The sequence below is a fragment of the Peromyscus eremicus genome, chromosome 2, assembly GCF_949786415.1.
Source record: "Peromyscus eremicus chromosome 2, PerEre_H2_v1, whole genome shotgun sequence".
NCBI lineage: Eukaryota > Metazoa > Chordata > Mammalia > Rodentia > Cricetidae > Peromyscus > Peromyscus eremicus.
In genome coordinates, this window is record NC_081417.1 from 164298515 (window position 1) to 164319057 (window position 20543).

The following is a 20543-nucleotide window of genomic DNA, read 5'->3' on the forward strand; positions in this document are numbered from 1 at the left end:
CAGGAACCTGGGGCCCAGATGTCTCCTGGTTACCCAGCTGTTCATGTTCCTCTAGCTCCACCCTTTTTGAACAGCAATGACTAGCAGAGACCTTGTACCTCCTACTATCCTCTTACTTATAGCTCTGGTTGCTGGGTCTCAACCCTTTCACTTGGAACTTAGAATGCCACTTAGATACTTTTTCCCAGACCATAAATATTTCCCAAAATCCTCTGGGGGTGGGGTGGTCGCAGTGGGTGAGGAAGTTTTCACAGGAGTCACAGTGAAATAAGAAAAGAGCTGGGCAAGACAGCTGGGAATAGAGCACTTTTGAGAAATGAAGCTGGCAATGGATGTGCTTTTAGGACTGGGCCAAAAAGGGCTTGGGAATATCTGTGCAAAAGTGACAGCAGCAAAGGCCTGGCCTTCACAAGGTTATGGAAGATGGAGTCACAAGGGACAGTGGACCCTGACAAGGGGTGAAGCACAAGATGACTTACTGGGAGAGTCTGGAGTTGTCAGTGGTAAAAGAGCGACACACCAGACAGTAAGTCAAGTCTTGCTAAGATGGAGTAGAGGACATAGAGGCCCAGGGTAAGAGGCCATAGGATGGGATGATAGCAAACATGGTTACATTGGAGACAACTGGAACCAGGTTCCTTACTCTCAAAGCAGAAGGTCACTGACGTGGAAGGAAGAAAATAGGAATGAACCCTGCAGTATTTTAGTGTGCTCAAGAAGAACAGACACAAATGTCCACATGAGTGTATGTACATATGTGTTTTCATATATATATATATATATATATATATATATATATATATATATATATGTTTTCCCTCAGGCTGTCTGCTCAGCCAGCTAGAAGTAATGGCACTTTAGTAGCAATGAATACCCAGCACCTGAATCCTCCCTTCTAGCGACCATTAGCAGGAGCTAGGACTCTTGAAAGGTCTCAGTTCAGGGCTGACACAGAGCGAGCCTATGAGGAAACTGGCAGGGCTGAACAATGACAGGGACATTTCTGTGGCCTGGCAGGAAGCATCCAGGGCAGGGAGGAAGATGTGAAGACCATCCACCCAAAGGCTGCTTCAAGAAGGAACAGGGTAGAGAGGAGGACAGGAGCCAACAAGAATGGAAACTGTAAAGCGTGAAGAAGAAAGCCTCCTCAGCCGCAAGCACGGCCCAAGTGCCAGTGCCAGGTCCCAGAGGCCAAGGTGGTAGGCAGGCAGAGATGAGTCCACCAAAAGGTTGTGGCCCTGTTTGAGAGGCTAGTGCAGGCCTGGAGGAAGTAAGAGAGGTACTGAGACTGTTTTGGCAAGGACAGAATGGGAGTGAAGAAGTCAGTGTGGCAGGAGTCATGATAGCCCAAGGCGGCTGGGATTCTGGGGCTTACTCTTGACGACCTTCCTGTTCTACCTGGCTACTGTTGCCCCTGCTAGGCCCCGTTAGGCCGCTCACCTACGCCCTCCGGCCCTCCCGGGCTGGACACGCAGGCAGAACACTCCGCCCCCTGGCTTGGGGCACGTGGCATTGGGGCCGACACCAGCAATCCAGGGCCCGAGGATACCGAAACCGACCTGCAGGTCGCCCCTTCGAAGACCCTCAAGCGGTACCACGGCGCCTTTAAGGCGCTCGCGCACGCGCAGAGGCGAGGAGGGCGGGGCGGAAAGCGCGGCACGCGCACGCTGCTTGTGCGCGGTGACGCGACGTGGGGTTTCCCGAGGCTGCAGGCAGGGGCCGCCGCGCCCATCCTGATGGCTGGAGGCGTCTGAGGGGCGGACGGCGACGGCGGCGGCGGCGGCGGTGGCGGGCGCGGGCGGCGAGGGCAGCGGGGCTGGGACTGGAACAGCCGCCGCGCGGACCCGACCAGCCTCGCCGGCTTCTGCCCGCAAGCCGCGAGCGCGACGACCGGGCCGACCAGGCGGCGGCGTGGGCGCCAGACTGGGCGAGGGCGAGGTGAGCGTGGCTCCGGTCTGTGAGTGGCGCCGGCCCTTAGCTGGGCCGAGCGGGGCCGGGCCCTGCGGCTCTTCTTCCCGCCCGGGGGTCATCGGCCGCCCGAGTCATCCTGCTCTCCAGGGTGGGACCGGCAGGGACCGCAATCGCTGGGTGGGCCGGGTGGGCGGCGGGGCCTGGGTCCCGGATTGATTGGGGCGGAGCCGCCTAGGCCGGGATGCGGACCGGGGCTGGGGTCTTGGGCGCAAGGCCGCATCCGTGATGTGGGACCGTGGCCGGTATCCTGGGCTTAAGGCTGCATCCGAGATACGGCGACTGGGGTCGGGGTCATGGGTTCAAGGCCGGGGCCGGGGCCGGGGTCCTAGATTCAAGGCTGGATCCCGGATGCGGGACTGGGTGCGGGGTCTTGGGTTCAAGGCCGGACCGAGTGTCGGGATTCGGTTCCCAGAGCCTGGAATCGAGGCTGTGGGTGGAGTGGTCTAGGCCGTGGTGCAGCACTCCGGCGGTGGTCCTGAGTTTAAAAAAGGGAGCGGGATGCTGGGCTGGGGCCCGGGTCGTGGGTTCGAACCTGGGCGGGACAGCCTAGGCCAGGATGAAGGGCGCGCCCGCAGGCGCGTCTTCTCGAGGCCGGGTCCCTGCGGGAACAAAAGCTGAGCTCTGTCCTCCCGACCGCGCCTTCCTGCGGGGTGTGGGACCCGGCAGGGCCGCGCGGGGAGCGGCCGCGGGGCGGGTCTCCCGGATACAGCGATCACCCCTGCCGGGTGCAGGCCTGCTGCCTACCGCGCTTCCCGGCTCCCCTGGTTCCCGGCGTTCCCGGCCCCAGGCGCCCTCGAATGAATGGGCGCCGCGTCCGGCCGCCGAGACAAGATGGCGATGCCCGCCTTTGTCAGCTAGGACCGCGCGGGCCGCCACCGGGGCTGAAAACAAAGGCCGGCCCTGGCAGCTGCGGCCGGGGCAGGAGAAAAAGCGCCGGGGTCCTAGGTTTGCCTGGACGCCACTGTGCGGGGAGGGGGCGTCCTGCCCAGAGCCCTCACCGGGTGGCCTAGCTTTTCCGTGTCTCCACAGCCTCGGTTTCTCCTGGGGAAACTGCAGCTTGGCTTTTGACCTTTTGATACATTTGAACATTTTTTTTTTTCGGGTTTTTTCAAACGTCACGTTTAGCATCCCCAAGTAGCATCCCTATATGTGCCTAGTTCATCTTTACAGCGGTTATGTCAGAATTTTTATTTTGAGAGGAGAATTAGTGGAATTTATAATGAAATATATTAACGGGGCTTGTGCGTAAATATTGAAATTACAGGTAACTCGTAGTGTTTGTTTGGTAGTAATAGTTTTTTTGTTATGTTTCAGTCTGATAGCAGCAATCAAGCATTTTTGTGTAGTTAAGTAGCCAGTGAGATTGACTATTAACTAAGAAAATCTTTCATGATTAGCAAATAAATAGCAATGTTAATCTTGTGAAAAGTTCCCCTTCACTATCAGTTTCTAAATAGTTTTGGGTTTTTTGTTTTGTTTTTAATCGGTCTTTATTTGAAAATAAGGTTTTTAGTTCTCATGCTAAAATCTCTTCTGGATTCTTCTAGAAGGTACTTCATACTGCAAAAAGAAAATGAAGGAGCATGGAAGTGTTGAAGACAGGCTTTGAGCCACTAGACGACAGAACTAGGTTCTGGCTTGATTTGGCTTAAGGGTGACAGTCTTTTCTGACAGACCTATATAGGAATGTAGTGCAGCTGGGAAGTCTAGGATCGCCGTGAGGAGGCTAGACTGTAGGTGTAGGGTCCTGCCTGCATTTTGTTTCATTGCTACAGTGTGTAATCTTTCTTAGAAGATGAGAGGCTGGAAAGTCAAAAGTAGGTTATCTGAGACTGCTCATACCTGCCGCCTGGCTCCTGGGTGTACAGATGCCCGGTGTCAGGATGGTGTTTCATCTGCTGGATCCTTGCAAGGATCTTTTTTATGCAGGAGATTGATTGAACATGCAGCTTTGACAAAGTCTTCCATGAGCTTATTCACAGGACACAAACAGTTCTTATATAGCACCTAAGCTGACATCAAAGCTATGTTTATTTCATCAGAATAGTGCAGAGTGTCCCTTAAGCACACTTTTTTAAAAGGCTTCTCTTTGTTTGATAGCCTCAGTTATGTCTAATTTAGGGGGATAGTGAACTAGGTAAATTTCCTTGGATTTAGAAGGTTGCAGAACAAACCAGATGTGGTAGGATGTCCTCTAATCCCAGAACTCTGGATGCTGAGGCAAGAAAACCAATGCAAGTTGGAGTAGCCTGGGCTATCTACTGATTAGGCTTGTCTAAACACTCCCTTTCCCTGAAGTCAGTGTCACAGTATTTTTTTTTTTTTTTTTTTTTTTTTTTAATTTTTCGAGACGGGGTTTCTCTGTGTAGCTTTTCGCCTTTCCTGGAACTCACTTGGTAGTCCAGGCTGGCCTCAAACTCACAGAGATCCGCCTGGCTCTGCCTCCCGAGTGCTGGGATTAAAGGCGTGCGCCACCACCGCCCGGCAGTGTCACAGTATTTTTATCTCTCTCTTTTTTTTTTTTAAAGAGTAGAAACTTTTCACATCTACTAGTAAGGCTGATTTCGGTTTATCCAGGTGGATTTATACTGATCATTGGAGAAACAGGCTGACTTAGAGAAGGTAATTAATCTCTCAAAAGAAGTGGTGCACAGACATACTGAAGCTTTGTTAGTTTCACTTAGTTAAAAAAATACTGGGCTGGGGGTTTAGGTACTCAGTGCCAAGCCTAAGGACCTAAGTTAGAGGGGGGAAATGGGGGAAGGGGAGAGTGCACTCCTGCAAGGCATCCTCCACTCATGCACATGCACTAAGGAAGTGTAATTTAAGAAAATCTCTTATTCATTGGTATTATTGGAAAAGTTAACAGCTCTAAAATGTAGCTTTGAGAAAGCCCTTGAGCTTTCAAGGCTCTTTCGACTCACCTACTATCAGTTGGCTATGTGGCCAGTGGCTCACTAAAGCCAACTATACTTTGTTTTACAAGTGTAGTATCTGCAGTTATTAGTTTGTTCATTGGATTGTTTTTCTCTGCCCAAGAGATTTGGCTCCTGTCAGTCACTAAATTGGATTAAATTCTTTATGTGGGCTTTGGCTTTAGCATTAGTGGATTGGTAATAGATATTCTCAGTTCTATTATCTGGGCTTGACCATATGGTATGCCTTTCCCCACCTCCCTTTAGTTTTTTAAAGACCGTTTGACTCTGTAACCCATGCTGTCCTGGTATTCACTATAGTCCATGCTGGCCTCTAACCCCTGGTGATCCTTCTTCCTCAGCCTCCTAAGTGCTAGTATTCATGAATGAACCGACATGCCCAGCTTTATGCCATGTTATTTTTAAGCTATTTATCGTAAGTCTCATAAGACATGGGACAAAATTTTTAGAATATTAAGGGTTTTTTTAACTTTTAAAATTATTTTAATATTTTATGTATTTGAGTGTTTTGCCTGCATGTGTGTGTGTGCACCTCTGAGTGCTTGGTTCCAGTAGAGACCAAAAGGCTGAGAAGTGTTACATATGGTTGTGAGCCACAATGTGGGAAGTGGGAATGAAACCTAAGTCCTCTGTAAGAGCAACAAGTGCCCTTGATGGCTGAGCCAGCTCTCCAGCTCTTTTTCTTAATTTTTATTTTATTTTGAGACAGTCTTTCTACATAGCCATAGCTGGCCTGGATCTCGCTCTGTAGACCAGGCTGGCCTCGAACTCACGCCTGGCTCTGCCTCCTAAGCGCTGGGATCAAATTCGTGTGCCGCCACCACTACTGCCTGGCTCTTCTTAATTCTTTTTTTTTTTTTAATTTCTTTTTTTTTAATTAGTTTATTTATTGTGCATTGGTGTTTTTGCCTGTGTGAGGGTGTTGGTTTCCTGCCATGTGGGTGCTGGGAATTGAACCCAGGTCCTCTGGAAGAACGATCAGTGCTCTTAACCACTAGGCCATCTCTCCAGCCCAGGCTCTTCTTAATTCTTAACCTTGACTTAAATTCTGATTTTAGGAGTTGATGTGTACCTGTAATCTCAGCACTTCGGAAGTGGAGGCAGGATCAGGAGTTCAAGACCATAGCTACTCAGTGAGTGAGGCCAGACTAGGCTACAGGAAATGGTTTGAATAATTCCAGGTTTGCATTTGAGTGTTTGTTTTGTTTTTAAAGACAGGGCTCACTGTGTTGCTCAGGCTAGTCTTGAACTACTCAAGGGATCCTCATTCTTCAGCTTTCCCAAGTGCTGGTATTACATTCTCCCCAGAACTGTTTGTTGTTAAGAATATTCATAGAATTATGAAGTAGAAGTTGAGTTAAATGGTTGGTTTAGTGATCATTGAACAAGAGGAGGAAAGAACAAATTTAAGACAGTATTTACAAAACTAAAATGTTTAGTAGTGATGGGAAAATGGTTCTATGATATTGTATGGATGTATATGTGAAGAGAGGATGTAGCATGTTAACTGTTCTGGAATAAGAATTTTAAAGCTTGAATTTTGTTGCATAACTAACTTCAGAAATGCAGGCTGTAGACATTGGAGTTGGTCACTGGGTGAGAGGACTGTGGATTGCTCTTTAACCTTGTGCAGTACTGGCTTTAGGAGCCGTGCTGATCCCCTGACGCTATTGCTGGCTTCCAGTGACAGAAAAGCTTTCTCTTTTATTAGAACACAGTTGCTTTTTCTTTTTTTAAAGACTTAATCATAGTAACAACATTTAGTGATTTGTCTTCTTTGGTGGAGGCGGGGGGGGGGGGGTAAGACTGTTTTTGAGACAGGATTTCTCTCTGTAGTCCTGGGACTCATTCTGTAGACCAGTGTAGCTGGAGAATTTCTCTCCAGCTCCCGCCACCAAGTCCCGCCAGTCCCAGAGCCCACTTATAAAATAAACACACAGACTCTTACATTATTTAAACTGCTTGGCCATTAGCTCAGGCCTGTCATTGTCTAGCTCTTACTCTTATATTTAGCCCATTTCTATTAAACTTTACTTTGCCATGTGGCTCATGGCTTACCGGTACTTTACATCTTCCTTGTCCTGGCGGCAGCTCCAGGCAGTCTCTCCCTTCCCTTCCTGTTCCCTCAATTCTCTTCTCTGTTAGTCCCGCCTATACTTGCTGCCTAGTCACTGGCCAATCAGTGCTTTATATAGAGTGATATCCACAGCACTTCCCCTTTTTTCTTTTTCAAAAAGAAAGGTTTTAACTTCAACATAGTAATATTACATATAACAAAATAATTATTGAGTAAGAATTATAGTTACAATATAAAAGAAGATGTCTATCTTATATTTGTGAGTTTAAAGTTTTATATCTAACTTATCTTTTATCATAACTAAGGAAAATTGTTAAGTATCTAGTCTTTAACCACATCAAAGACCTCAGAAGGATATAATACTACCTGAGAAATGGGAGAAAGATGCAAGCAACTTTCAGGAGTCTTGTAGGGTAGACAGAGACAGCTGGCAGTCGTTCAAAGTTCTCTTGTAAAGTTGGGGCATCTGTCTTCAGCCCACAGGCCTAGAGTCTCTTATTCACTTTTTTCAGTGTTCTGTAGAATGTCTGGCAGTTTCCTCTGCAAAGCAGGATCCTGAAGGACCATTTTGTCAAGCAAAGTTCAGTGGTCACCTTTTTATGGGTCCTGCATGTTCAGTTGATCAAGCAGTCCAGGCAAGAATAGTTTCTTGCCCAAATGGCTATTTTTTGTCAAGATGAAGATAAACTCCTTATGGAGTGTCTTTGATGCCCATCCTCCTCTCTGAAGTAAATCAGTGATGTCAGGAGCAGACATGTCTCACTGTCCAGAAAGTCTAAATTTTTAAAACATTTTAAATGCCATATTCTGTAGGTCTTTGAAGTGTTTGAAGACTACCTATCTATCTGAAATATATCTATGTATACCTAGAAGACTTAACTAACATGGCTACAAATATGATTATCATAGATGACTAACTATTAATCTATTTTTAATTATCCATTACAATTTTAAATGAGTTACATAAACATAATACCTTAAACAAGAATAGAAATATATATACAGTATAACAAAATTAAGTTTAAATTTGTATCAATAAACTAAAATCTATAGCAATGTAAAACATTTTAAACAAGTTGTTACTCTTTAAAAGTAGGTTCATTAATCTACCCTTTCATCCTATCATATCTAAACTATCCCCCCCCCTTTTTTTTTTTTTTTTTTTGGTTTTTCGAGACAGGGTTTCTCTGTGTAGCTTTGCGCCTTTCCTGGGACTCACTTGGTAGTCCAGGCTGGCCTCGAACTCACAGAGATCCGCCTGGCTCTGCCTCCCGAGTGCTGGGATTAAAGGCGTGCGCCACCACCGCCCGGCCCCCTTTTTTTCTTTAGAAAGAGATTGTATTTATAATCAACCTGCTTTAAATAAAAATATTGGTTTATCTCTGTCCCACATCAGAGGGCTCTTCTGATTTGGGACACAAGAATCTCTTAACCTTTTTTTAAGCAATATGTCTGGGTTTAGAGGGGGAGTGAGCCAATTCCATCTCTAAAGCCAGCTTGGTGTATTTGGGAATTTGGGCGTAGCTTCTCTTACTACTTCCTGCTGGAGGGGGGCGCTGTATCTTATGGGGACACAAAGAAAATTTTAGGATTATGGAGTAGTCCATGAGAGTGTATCATCTGAGCCAGTTGCCTGAAACCGTTCCGGATGTTGGATCATCTGGGCCATGGTGTCATTGGAGACCTTTCAGGTGGTCTTGGCTGGTCAAACCTGATGTATCTTAATCTGCAACAAATCCATAGCCTCTGGCTTTCTGTGGAAACAAATGCAGAACCTCTTTTCCAAAGCAACATATCCTTACATCCAAATTTTGAAGTCAAGTTACCTTTAAAATTTACATTTTGTCATAACTGAACAGCTTTTACAATCAAATGTTTTTCTTTAGGTACGAATATCAAAGACAACATAATCCAGATTCTCTGTGTGATAGCCATTTTTACGTGGCTTATTACCTTTATTGTTTCTTTAAAGACTTTACTTTTAAAAACTATTTGTTTATATAACTGTATATATTTCTTTTTATCTCTTTTTAAAGCCTACGTACATTTTTACATACATTGGAAACTATTTCATCTGAATCAGTTGTATTGTGAACTTATTGCTTTAAACTGCAGCCTTTTAAGCCTGAAACGGCGCTGTGGCTGTTGGCTCCGCCCACTTTAGCTTCTCAACAAGGCGGTTCCGCCAGCTCTGGGAGCCATCAAGTCTCAGAAATAGTGGGTCTACGCTTTTATGAAAGCAACGTGTAGCCCAGAACCCCCCCCCCTCTCTTTAATGCTAGTAAAGACTAAATCTACCACACAGCATAATGTGCCGCTGGCACACGTCTTACTCCCGCCAAACTGCAGGTCAAGTGCACACGCCAGGAACCCACCAGTAGCTCAAACCCGCGTTTTGTGGCACCTAGCTGCCCATATGAGACATGAAGCAGGAACCTGGTTTTGGCTCTGTTTAGAATTGGTTATTAAATATTGTTAGGTTTAAGGTGGAAACTCGAGCAGTTGGGCGCCATTTGTAGCTGGAGAATTTCTCTCCAGCTCCCGCCACCAAGTCCTGCCAGTCCCAGAGCCCACTTATAAAATAAACACACAGACTCTTACATTATTTAAACTGCTTGGCCATTAGCTCAGGCCTGTCATTGTCTAGCTCTTACTCTTATATTTAGCCCATTTCTATTAAACTTTACTTTGCCATGTGGCTCATGGCTTACCGGTACTTTACATCTTCCTTGTCCTGGCGGCAGCTCCAGGCAGTCTCTCCCTTCCCTTCCTGTTCCCTCAATTCTCTTCTCTGTTAGTCCTGCCTATACTTCCTGCCTAGTCACTGGCCAATCAGTGCTTTATTTATATAGAGTGATATCCACAGCAGACCAGGCTGGCCTCAAACTCAGAGATCCACCTGACTCTGCCTCCTGAGTGCTGGGGTTAAAGGTGTGCACCACCATGCCTAGTTTAATGATTTGTCTTCTTAAGTCAGAATTTTTTGTTTTTGTTTTGTTTTTGAGACAGGGTTTCTCTATGTAGCTTTTTGCCTTTGCTGGAACTCACACTGTAGCCCAGGCTGGCCTCGAAGTGATTTGTCTTCTTAAGTCAGAATTTTTCGTTGTTCTTTTGTTTTTTGGTTTTCTCTCTTTTTTCAGAGCTGAGGACTGAACCTAGGGCCTTGCGCTTGCTAGGCAAGTGCTCTACCACTGAGCTAAATCCGCAGCCCCGGTTTTTTTTTTTTTTTTTTTTTTTGTTTGTTTGTTTGTTTGTTTTTTGAGACATGGTTTCTCTGTGTAACAGACCAGACTGGCCTCTGCCTCTCAAGTGCTGGAATTAAAGTAGTATCCTGCCGCCACCACCTAGCCTTAAATCAGAATTTTGAGAGAGCCATTTCCAAAATCTCTGATTTAAAAGACTTGAGATTACACAATATGGTTCTAAGCATTATTTAGTTGAGTCTATTCTGCTATTGATAAAAAGGTTATTACAAGATAATATCTAGTAGTCCCAAATTTTATAATGTATTTTATCAAGAGGGGGAGAGATTATATATATTACCTCATAAGACAGAGTGAGAACAGTAAGCATGGGTGAAACATGCTTGTTAACTTGTAGGTAGTTGTGTGTGATTGTCTTATAACTCAACAGCCCTGTGGGGGTTGTAAAATACAGTCCCTACAAGAAATATAGATGCTCATCTGCTCATCCACTTGTCTGTTAGTTGGTATTCTCTTTCCTTTATGTTGTTTATTTAATATTTCTTTTTGTTTTTTGGTTTTTCAAGACAGGGTTTCTCTGTCTTGGCACTTGCTTTGTAGACCAGGCTGGCCTTGAACTCACAGAGATCCATCTGCCTCTGTCTCCCAAGTGCTGGTATTAAAGGTGTGTGTACAGCATGCCTGGCATATTTAATATTTCAAATGCTTACTCAGCACCTTTTCTGAGTCCTGAGGACAAGGTGTGGGAGTCTGACCAGCAGGAGCAATGGAGGTCAGCTGTTCTCAGGGATACCTAAACAGTTCTAGAGCTTAGTGAAGTCTCTCAAATAAGCTTGAGGTATGGGGCAGAAGAGAGGAGTTGGTGTGTTTTTTATGCAACAATCAGCAGCTGCACACCATTACCCACTTTGTCTTCAGCACTGGAGCAGTGTCTGGCACATAATAAACACTCAATAATTACTTATCTGTGGCCAGAAATTCCCCCAGGGAGAAGTAGATAAAGAAAGAGCAGAGTCTTGGGGGGGTGGGGATGTGAACTTTCATGTAGAGGGCTCCAACAGGCCTTTGAAGGATTTGAGTAGGTTGACTAGATGGGGACCACACTTAAGCCTGGAGCGTTCTCAGAACAGGGAGGGAGGAGGCTGGCTGGGGTTTCAGCTGGTACAGATGGAGAAGATGAGTAAAGCTGGTGATCAAGAAGGAGCCCTGGGGTTTTGTGGGGGTGGGGTACTAGGTCTAGGTCTGTCCTGGGGGGCCAGATAATAATAATTTGGGTTTGTGCATGCTGGGATGATGGCTACTCCATCTTCACTTTCTGCTTCACAGGCACATAACAGTTCTTGAACATTCTCTTGCTCTCTGAAGACCTTCCCAAGTGTGTTTACAGAGTTCATTCTCTCCTAAGGAGCCTCTCTTCACAGGGCATTCCTGAACCTTAGGTTTCATAGCTTGATGTTGAGCTTCCCCCTAGTTCTAAACTTCAGGAAGAAAGATACTCAACCTCACTGAAGTGTCACTAGCCCCTGAAAAGGTACACAATAGATACTTGTTGAATTAGTGACTTATTTTTATATGACTGAGGCTCTAGAAGAGATGGAGGCCTTTGGGGGTTATTAACATTTTGATTGTGATTAGAGCCTTGGGATCAGTGCTAACTCTGACCTTCGAATCTTAAAGTGTAATCCATAAACTCTTAGCAGTTCTTGAAACCCTTTTTAGGAATTCTTAGGTTAAAGCTACTTGTAATCATATAAATATTTTATTTGATTTACTGCTGTGTTGGATTTGTACTGTAAAACTGCTAACTACTTAACACAGATCAATTTGCTGTGGTACAAATTAGTCATTTTCACAGCATTCAGGTTAATCACTGGGCATGGTAGCACAGGTCTTTAATTTCAGACTCAGGAGGCAGAGGCGGGCAGATCTCTCAGTTTGCGGCAAGCCTGTATCCGTAGTGAGATCCAGGCCAACCAGGGCTTTAAAAAAATCATTAATCCTTTACATTTATTTCTAGTTTTTTGAAACAAACTGTCTTGCTATCAGGCTGGCCTCTTGTTGGCTAGGCATGGTGGCACATGGTGGTTTGATTCTCAGCACCCACTTGGAGCCTCATAACCATCTGTAACTCCAGTTCTGGGCATCTTCATCTGGTCTCTGAGGGCATGCATATGGTACATAGACATACATGCAGGCAAAACATCCATATACATGAAATAAATTTTTTTTTAAATAGAAATTTTCAAACAAAAATAGGGATTTTTGTTCTGCCAGCATGGGTGGTGTGTGTGTGTGTGTGTGTGTGTGTGTGTGTGTGTGTGTGTGTGTGTTTTTTACTGGAATGAAACCCCAGGTCTCATGTATGCTAGCAAGTGTTCTGCCACAGAGGTACACATTTTTAGTCCTGAGGTAGTGTACCTTGCTTATGAGATTAGAGGATAGTGCTAGTGAAACGGTTTTTGTTAATTATGAAACTTGTCTACATTTGAAATATCTCCTTATATCATTGAACTTACACTTCCCAAATGACCTGTATATGATGCTATGAAATCACAGATGGATAAAAGATCCATTCAGAGCATAAAATGGAGTAAAATGATTTGATGAAACTTCTTGAAAAATTGTCAGTTTCACATTCCACATTAGAACTACTCTTTAAGAAACTGACCACTTGGGGACATAGTGTGCCTCAAATAAGAGATGCCCTGCCTCAAAAACAAGGTTGGAGCTCATGAAATGCTTTAGCAGGTAAAGACACTTACTATGCAAGCTTGATAATAGAGTTCTGTCCTCAGGACTTGTGTAGAGGCAAATGGAGAGAAATGACTTGATGAAGTTATCCTCTAGCCTCCACAGGCATGCTATGGCACGTAAGCCCCCCTCCTCCATAAAAATTGTTTAAAAACAGAACACCCACAAAGTGGAAGGAGAGAACAAGCCAATAAAGTCATCCTCTGATACATGTGTGCATACACATGTACACACTAATAATTAGAAAAGAAGAAGGAATTGACCATTTGAGCTGGTAGTATAGCTCTATGGTAGTGTTTGCCTCTCTGTGGGAGTCCTGGGCTCCATCCCAGCACTGCAATGAATCAAATATCTACCTGTCTGTTGAGTTTTGGTTTAGTCTTAAAGAATATTCATCTATTTAACAAAATAGTAAAAAGCCTTTTCCAACAACCCATGAGAGGCTGTTTTTCTTTTCTTTACTTTTTTGAGACAGAGTTTCTCTGTGTAGCCCTTGTAGTTCTGGAACTGGCTCTGTAGAAGATCTGCCTGTATCTGCCTCCCAAGTCTTAGATTAAAGGCATGGGCCACTATGCCTGGCTTTTTAAAATTGGTGGGTATCTGAATACCACAGATGTGGGTTCCATTGGAAGCCAGAGGAAGGGTATTGGGTCTCCTAGAGCTGGAGTTTTTTTTCCCTCATAAAAAATGTTATTTTTGGTAACGTGTTTTCCAAGTGATTTAATACACATGTTTGGGGGGAGTGGGCTTTGCAGTGTGTATGGAGAACATTTGGGGATGCTCCTTGGGGTATCACTAATGCTCTCCTTAGTTGTATATGTTTTTAATGGAACTTAATACTTATTTTTATTTATTTTAATTATGTGTGTTGTGCACATATGGATGTGGGTACCCTCAGAAGTCAGAAGAGGGTGTCAGATGCCCTGGAGTTACAGGCAGTTGTGAGCTAACCACTGTGAACTGAACCTGGGTCCTCTGGAAAAGCAATATGTTCTCCTAACCACCGAGCCATCTCTCCAGACCTTCCTCAATTTTCAGACAAGTTTTTGACTGCAAGTTGAACCCAGAAGACCTGTGGGATCTGTGCCCTCATCCCCCAAGCCCTACTTTACACAGAGGTTATTGGCACATACTGACAAGTCCTGCTTTTTTTTTCTTCTCCTCCTCCTCCTCTTCCTCTTCTTCTTTCTCCTTCCTTCCTTCCTTCCTTCTTGAGACAGAGTTTCTCTGTGTAGCCTTGGGTGTCTTGGAACTCACTCTGTAGACCAGGCTGGCCTTGAAGAACTCAGAGAGTTCCATTGGGCTGCTTCTGCCCTCCAAGTTCGGATTAAAGGCATGCTCCACCATTGCCCGGCAAGTCTTGCTTTTTTTTTTTTTAAAAAAAGATTTTTTTTTTTTTTTTTACTTATGTGTATGTGGGGGGAGGGCAGTCAGAAGAGAGTGTCAGGGCCTCTGAAACTGGAGTTACAGGTGGTGGTGAGCCACCATGTGGGTGCTGGGAATTGAACCTCGGGACGTCTGGAAGGGCAGTCAGTGCTCTTAACCACTGAGCCACTGTCCGACTCGCAAGTCGTGATTTTTATGTGGATTCTGGAGATTCAAACTCGTGATTACTAGCACTCAATTTACCCAATGAACCATCTTCTGATTTAACATTTAAAAACTTTACAGTCTTGAACTACAAAGATGGCATAGTGAATAAAGCTACTTACTTTCGAACCTGAGTTTAAACCCTGGGACCTACATAGTAGAATAAGAGAACTGACTCATGCAAGTTGCCCTACTTCCAGGAGCTCCTTACTCCCCCAAAATTTAAATTAATAAAAAATTTAAAAATCTTAATTTCAATTTCTGAATATAGTAAATACCAGTTAATCTACCAAAGCCTCTGGGATCCTGAATGATTGATTGAAAGTGGAAAAGGAGAGAGTGGAGGTCCTTTGCTTGCAGTCAGGCATCCTGTCTTAATGTATTGTCTCTAGCCTCATGTACATGCAGTTGTATTTCATGGGGGGCGGAAGGGGAGGACCTAGAGTTTCTTTGAGGTCTGTCCTGAGGGTAGGTGTGGGGAAATAGAAGGACAGCACCAGAAGATGAGTAGAGGAATAGTAGCTCATAGAACCCAGAGGTGAAAAGAGCCTGTCGATGGAACCCTTCTGAGAGTGCAAGGAATAATCAGAAGTGACACTTGAAGTGAAGAGTGGGGAACAGATGGAGCTTGTGGCAGTAAAGAGACTTCTGAGGGCCTGCAAGTGATAGTGAGAAGGTTAGATGATTGCTGTGCTTGGATGGGAGTACTTAAGGTGGCTGGCTACATAGGGAAGAGATAGGAGATCTCCTTTCCCTCCTTTTTTTTTTTTTTTTTTGAGAGGGCCCCTAGCTGGCCTTGAACTCAAAAAGGTCTACCAGCCTGTTTCCCCAATATTGGGATTAAAAGATTATGCTACCACTTCCATACAGTTGTGTTTTCTGTTCCTTGTAGTTCACTTGTCCATCTGTTGAACATCTTTGTTCTCCCCATTTTCATAGGCATGATGAGGATTAAATGAGATGGAGCACCAAGCCTGGTGGCTCCTGCCTTTAATCCCCATACTGGGGAGGGAGAGGTAGGGGGATCACTGAGTTTAAGTCCAGCCTGGTCTACATAGCAAGTTCCAGGATGGCCCAGGCTGCATAGAGACTATCTCTCAAAATATAAATAAATAAACGTGGTGGAATAAATGAAATGTCAGCTTCAGTGGACACTATGGGAGTGTCTTACTACTTTGCGCCCCTTCTTTCATGCTTTCATGAGCTGCTTCCCTAGGCCCTGCTGGGCTTTGGGTTCTATTGTAACAAACAACCACAAACTTACTCTCAAAGTTTTGGAGGATAGAAGTCTGAAATCAAGATGCAGGCAGGGGTATGGGCCTCCTCCTGCAGGTGTCAGGGGAGAGTCCTATTAGGCATATACTGCTTTGCCATTGAGAAGCTCCCTTTACTCTCCTGGTTGTCAACTATGTAATGTAATAACTTGTAGATGCATTGTTTCAGTTTTCTGCCCCCTTTTCATAGGGCTTTCTAAACTCTGTGCAACTGCTTTCCTTAGAAGGACATAGTGTAGCTCGAGTTTTCCTGCCTTGCCCACAGTGAGGACAAATCTCTGTCACCCGCCAGTCCCACAGCTGCTCAAACCCGACCAAGTAAACACAGAGACTTACATACAGTTACAAACTGTATGGCCGTGGCAGGCTTCTTGCTAACTGTTCTTATAGCTTAAATTAATCCATTTCCATTAATCTATACCTTGCCACATGGCTCGTGGCTTACCGGCATCTTCACATGCTGTTTGTCATCGTGGCGGCTGGCAGTGTTTCTCTGACTCAGCCTTCCACTTCCCAGCTTTATTCTCCTCCTTGTCCCGCCTATACTTCCTGTCTAGCCAATGGCCAATCAGTGTTTTATTTATTGACTAATCAGCAACACATTTGCCATACAGAGCATCCCACAGCAACATAGCCATTTGGTTAAGGCCCACTCTAATTGTGTGGTCTCATTAGTTTGCCTGATTACACCTGGAAAAGACCTTTCCAAATAAGGTCATAGCTCCAGGTAGACATGAGTTTTGGCTGATGCTGCTCAACTCTAGCTGTTGCTTCATCTTTTGAGTTACCTCTCCTTGTGTTTCTAGCTTATGTTCTCCTCTGTACTTGCTTTCTTTCAAAGTCAGTAGTACTGGGGATGGAACTCATGATCTGTCCTATGTTGGACAGTGCTCTGCCACCAAGCTATATTTCCAGTCCTCTTTCCCTCTTTCTGTTTTATATCCTGCTCAATAATAGAACTTTCAGCTGGATGTGGTGGCACATGCCTTTAATACCAGCACTCAGGAAGCAGAGGCAGACCTGGTCTACATAGTGAATTTGAAACATTGTCTTAAAAAAAAAATCAATAATAGAGGAAAGAGCTTTTGATCATTTGAAATATATCTAGTATGACTGAAAAACTAGATGGTTTGTTTGTTTGTTTGTTTGTTTGTTTTGTTTTTGGAGACAGGTCTTTCTGTAGCCCTGGCTATCTTGGAACTTACTATGTAGATCAGCCTGGTCCCAAACTCACAGAGATTCTCCTGTCTCTGCCTCCAGAGTGCTGTGCCACCAAGCTCAGGTAGGCTCCTTAATGTTATTTAATTTTTATAAAATGAAGGTTGTTGTTGTTTTGTTTTTGCCTTATGTGGTCAGTAATTGCCATTTTGGGCAGTAAAAAAAGTATGAACTTGGGTAATTAAGTTGTGTTGACAAATTAGATTTAACAGCCTTTGCATACTTAAAGTTAGGAGCTGCTGTTGACATTGTTTAAACCTTGGAACATTTGTCATATTTAGTAAATTTCTATTTTAAATTGAAATAGTTTGTAAGCTGGACATAGTAGCTTACACTTATAATCCTAATACTTGAGAGACTAAGGTAGAAGGGAGATCACTGGAAGGTTTGGACTACAGTGTGAGACTGGAGGTGGGGGAGAAAGAAAAAAGGAGTTGGGTCCTTGAAAGATGACTCTGTGGTTAAAAGCACTGACTGCTCTTGCAGAGGACCTGGGTTTGATTCCCAGAACCTACAAGGTGGCTCACAACCATCAGTAAGTAACTTGAAGCACGATCCTAATTAGTCTTCTCAATTAAAACCCAGAGTCAGATATTAGGGTGAAAGCTGAAAGATCAGAGAAGCAAAGCAGCAGCTACTAGAGACTTTACCTCTACAAATCCTCACACCGAATGGGGGCCCAGATCCTGTCTCCACCTCCCCAGTTGTGCTGGGACCAAAAGCATGAGCCACCACTGCCTGGCCCTATGGTTAACTAGTGACTATCTCTGCCCTCTAATCTCCAGGCAAGCTTTATTTGTCAGAACACAAACAAAATGTCATACAACAGTAACTCCAGTCCCAGGGGACCCAGTGCCCTCTTCTGGCCTCCAAAGGCACTAGACATACATGTAGTACACATGGCAAAACCCCCATATACATAAAGTAATAATAAAGACCAGTTTGTATTCAGAATTAGGGTTTTGCTGGTCCAATTCACTTTGAGATATTTTAACTTAAACAAGTACATGGTTCCTAAACCCTGCCCTTAAAAGCATCTTGATTTTGCTAGTTTTAGCAGACTACATCTCATGTAGTCTTTGGTATTCCCTATTATCTAGAGTTGAGATTCTGCTAGGGGGCAGCTGTCAAACCTAGGGTTTGTGGGAAACAAGCACTGTGCCATTGAACTACACCCCTAGCTCAAGAGGAAGGGACCTAGGTTCTGTCCTCTATGCTGAAAAACAAAAAAATACAAAAAGTTTAAAAAAAATTGTGTGTGTGTGTGTGTGTGTGTGTGTGTGTGTGTGTGTAGAAGTGTGGGAGGTCAGAGGACAGCTTGCAAGAGTCAGTTCTTTACTTTTATCATGTAGGTATCAGGGATTGAATTCAAGTTGTTGTATTGGCAGCTAGCAACCTTAACTACTAAGCCATCCTACTGGTCCTATTTTAAAATTTTTTGAACCTTGGAACATATGACAGCAGCATTGTAAGAATTGCATGCTTATATCTTCCTAAATTGAGTATAAGTGGGTTTAAAGTTGTGTGTATGTCAACCAGTTATAAAAATCAGATGTTTTTGTAGTGGGCAGTTGGAGGCTAATTGGGTCATCCTTAAGAAGCAGCAAAAAAAAAAGGACCTGGCTACATGATGAATAACTGTGATTAGACAAGTAGGTTTCTTTACTCCTCCTTTCCTAGCTGCTATTTATGTGGCTGAGGGTTCTAGGGTTCAGTGGGGAAAGGCAAGGACTATGTGAAAAGCCTTGGCAAGCTCTGCATCTGAGCTCCTGCACCGCCCTTTCCTGTGGGGGTCTGAGAATTCTTCTGTAATTATGTTTTTTGGCCGAATGTTTAACTGAAACAAGCTTTACAATGCTTTATGGTAAAATCCTGCTTTGGTTTTGTTGTAGAAGTCAGTAATTTAGGTTAATGAGTGGCTAGATAAAGTGGAGAGCAGTATACTGGTCCTGCCTTGGGTCTTCTGATGTGCTCTTTTATGACTAGCTATTTTTTAAATAGAACTTACAGATTTTTTAATTTTCTTTCATTTGTTCATTTATTCATGAATTCATTCATTCATTTTAGGTTCTTAGGAAAGGGAAGTAGTCTAATGCCATTCATTGTTTTCATGGTTAGGCTTTTCTTCAGCTCCTGTGGTGGCTTTGTTTTGTGAAAGGATCTTCCTGTGTTGCCTAGGCTGGTCCTGAGGCCTTGGGCTTAACTGATGCTCCTGAATAGTTGTGAGTATGTTTGCTATGCTTGCTATCATGCCCAGCTGTATATTCATAAAAAGTTACATTCCTAGCCAGACAGTAGGGAGGCAGAGATCTCTGAGTTCTCGGCCAGCCTAATCTACAGAATGAGTTCCAGGACAGCAAGGGCAGAGAGATCTTGTCTGGACAACCCCCCCCCCTCCAAAAAAAAAGTTACATTCCTGTGTATCCTGTGAAATGTTACTTTGTGGAGGTCTGAGGTGGAGGTATCTAGGAACTTTTTGTGCAAAGATAGCATTTTCTCTCTCTCTCTCTTTTTTTAATTTGCCAAGCTCATGATAGAAAAAAGGGAGAAATAGTCAGTTTGGGTCCTCCCAAACAACAGTGAATTATTTGTGAGTTTTTGTTTATTTCCGAGACTGGGTTTCTCTGTGTAGCTTTGACTGTCCTGGAACTCTATAGAACAGGCTGGCTTTGAACTCACAGAGATCTGCCGGCCTCTGCCTCCTGAGTGCTGTGATTAAAGGCATGCGCCACCAATGCCCAGCATGTTTTTAAGATAATCAGAATTCTCAAAGACCACATGTAGTAAGCTGGGTCTGGGAGCATACCCTTGTAATCAACATTGAAAAAAAAGGAGGTGCCAGGAGGTTCTGGAGTTCAGGGGTATCTGGGGTTAAATAGTGAGACTTTGTCTCTAAAACTGAAGTAGCTCTATGAGCAAATTATACAATTATGTGTAGCTTAAACTTTTTTCCTTTTTTTGAGATGGGGTCTTAGCTATTCTAGTCTAGCCTTGTTCATAACCAAGGATGACTTTGAACTTCTGGTTCTACTCTACTCCTGTGTGCTTATGTTACAGGGCTACTATACCTTGTTTATGTGGTGTTGTGGACTGAATCAAGCAGTTTGTGCATACTGGACAACCACTATTCTGAGGTACATCAGCCCTGTAGGAGAGAATTAATGCCACGTAAGCCTGAGATACTACATTTGCCCACAGATCTTTTTCTTAGTCTCATCATAGGACAGAAACTTGGCCTGGGCATCTCTGATCCGAATGAAGTACCCTGTCTCTAAATTTTTTATTTTATTTTTGAGACAGTGTCTTGCTAAGTTACCTAGACTGACCTTGGACTGAGGATCCTCCTGAATCCACTTCCTACGGGCTGAGATGATCGGCATGTGGCTGTTGCCCATTTATTTTTTATTTACTTCTTGAGACTGGGTCTCTTGTAGCCGAGGCTGGCCTGATAGAACTCCTGCCTGATCTTCCTGCCTCTGCTTCCTATGCTTGAGAATTGCAAGTGTATGTAACTATACACCCA

The 20543-nt window shown here is 44.2% G+C and overlaps 1 protein-coding gene across 5 annotated transcripts in view; it reads left to right on the forward strand.

Moving 5' to 3' along the window:
* The window catches only part of Gnb1 (G protein subunit beta 1), an 80624-nt gene that overhangs the window by 9239 nt on the left and 50842 nt on the right, over positions 1 to 20543 (forward strand). For 2 of the 5 annotated variants that reach the window (XM_059255532.1, XM_059255533.1), the window contains exon 1: positions 1779 to 1938. The exons of 1 other annotated variant lie outside the window; for it this stretch is intronic. The gene's annotated coding sequence lies outside the window, so the exon portion shown is untranslated. Of the gene's footprint in view, positions 1 to 1778; positions 1939 to 20543 lie in introns of those variants that run through there. 2 more of the 5 variants (XM_059255531.1, XM_059255529.1) reach the window with 2 other exon arrangements.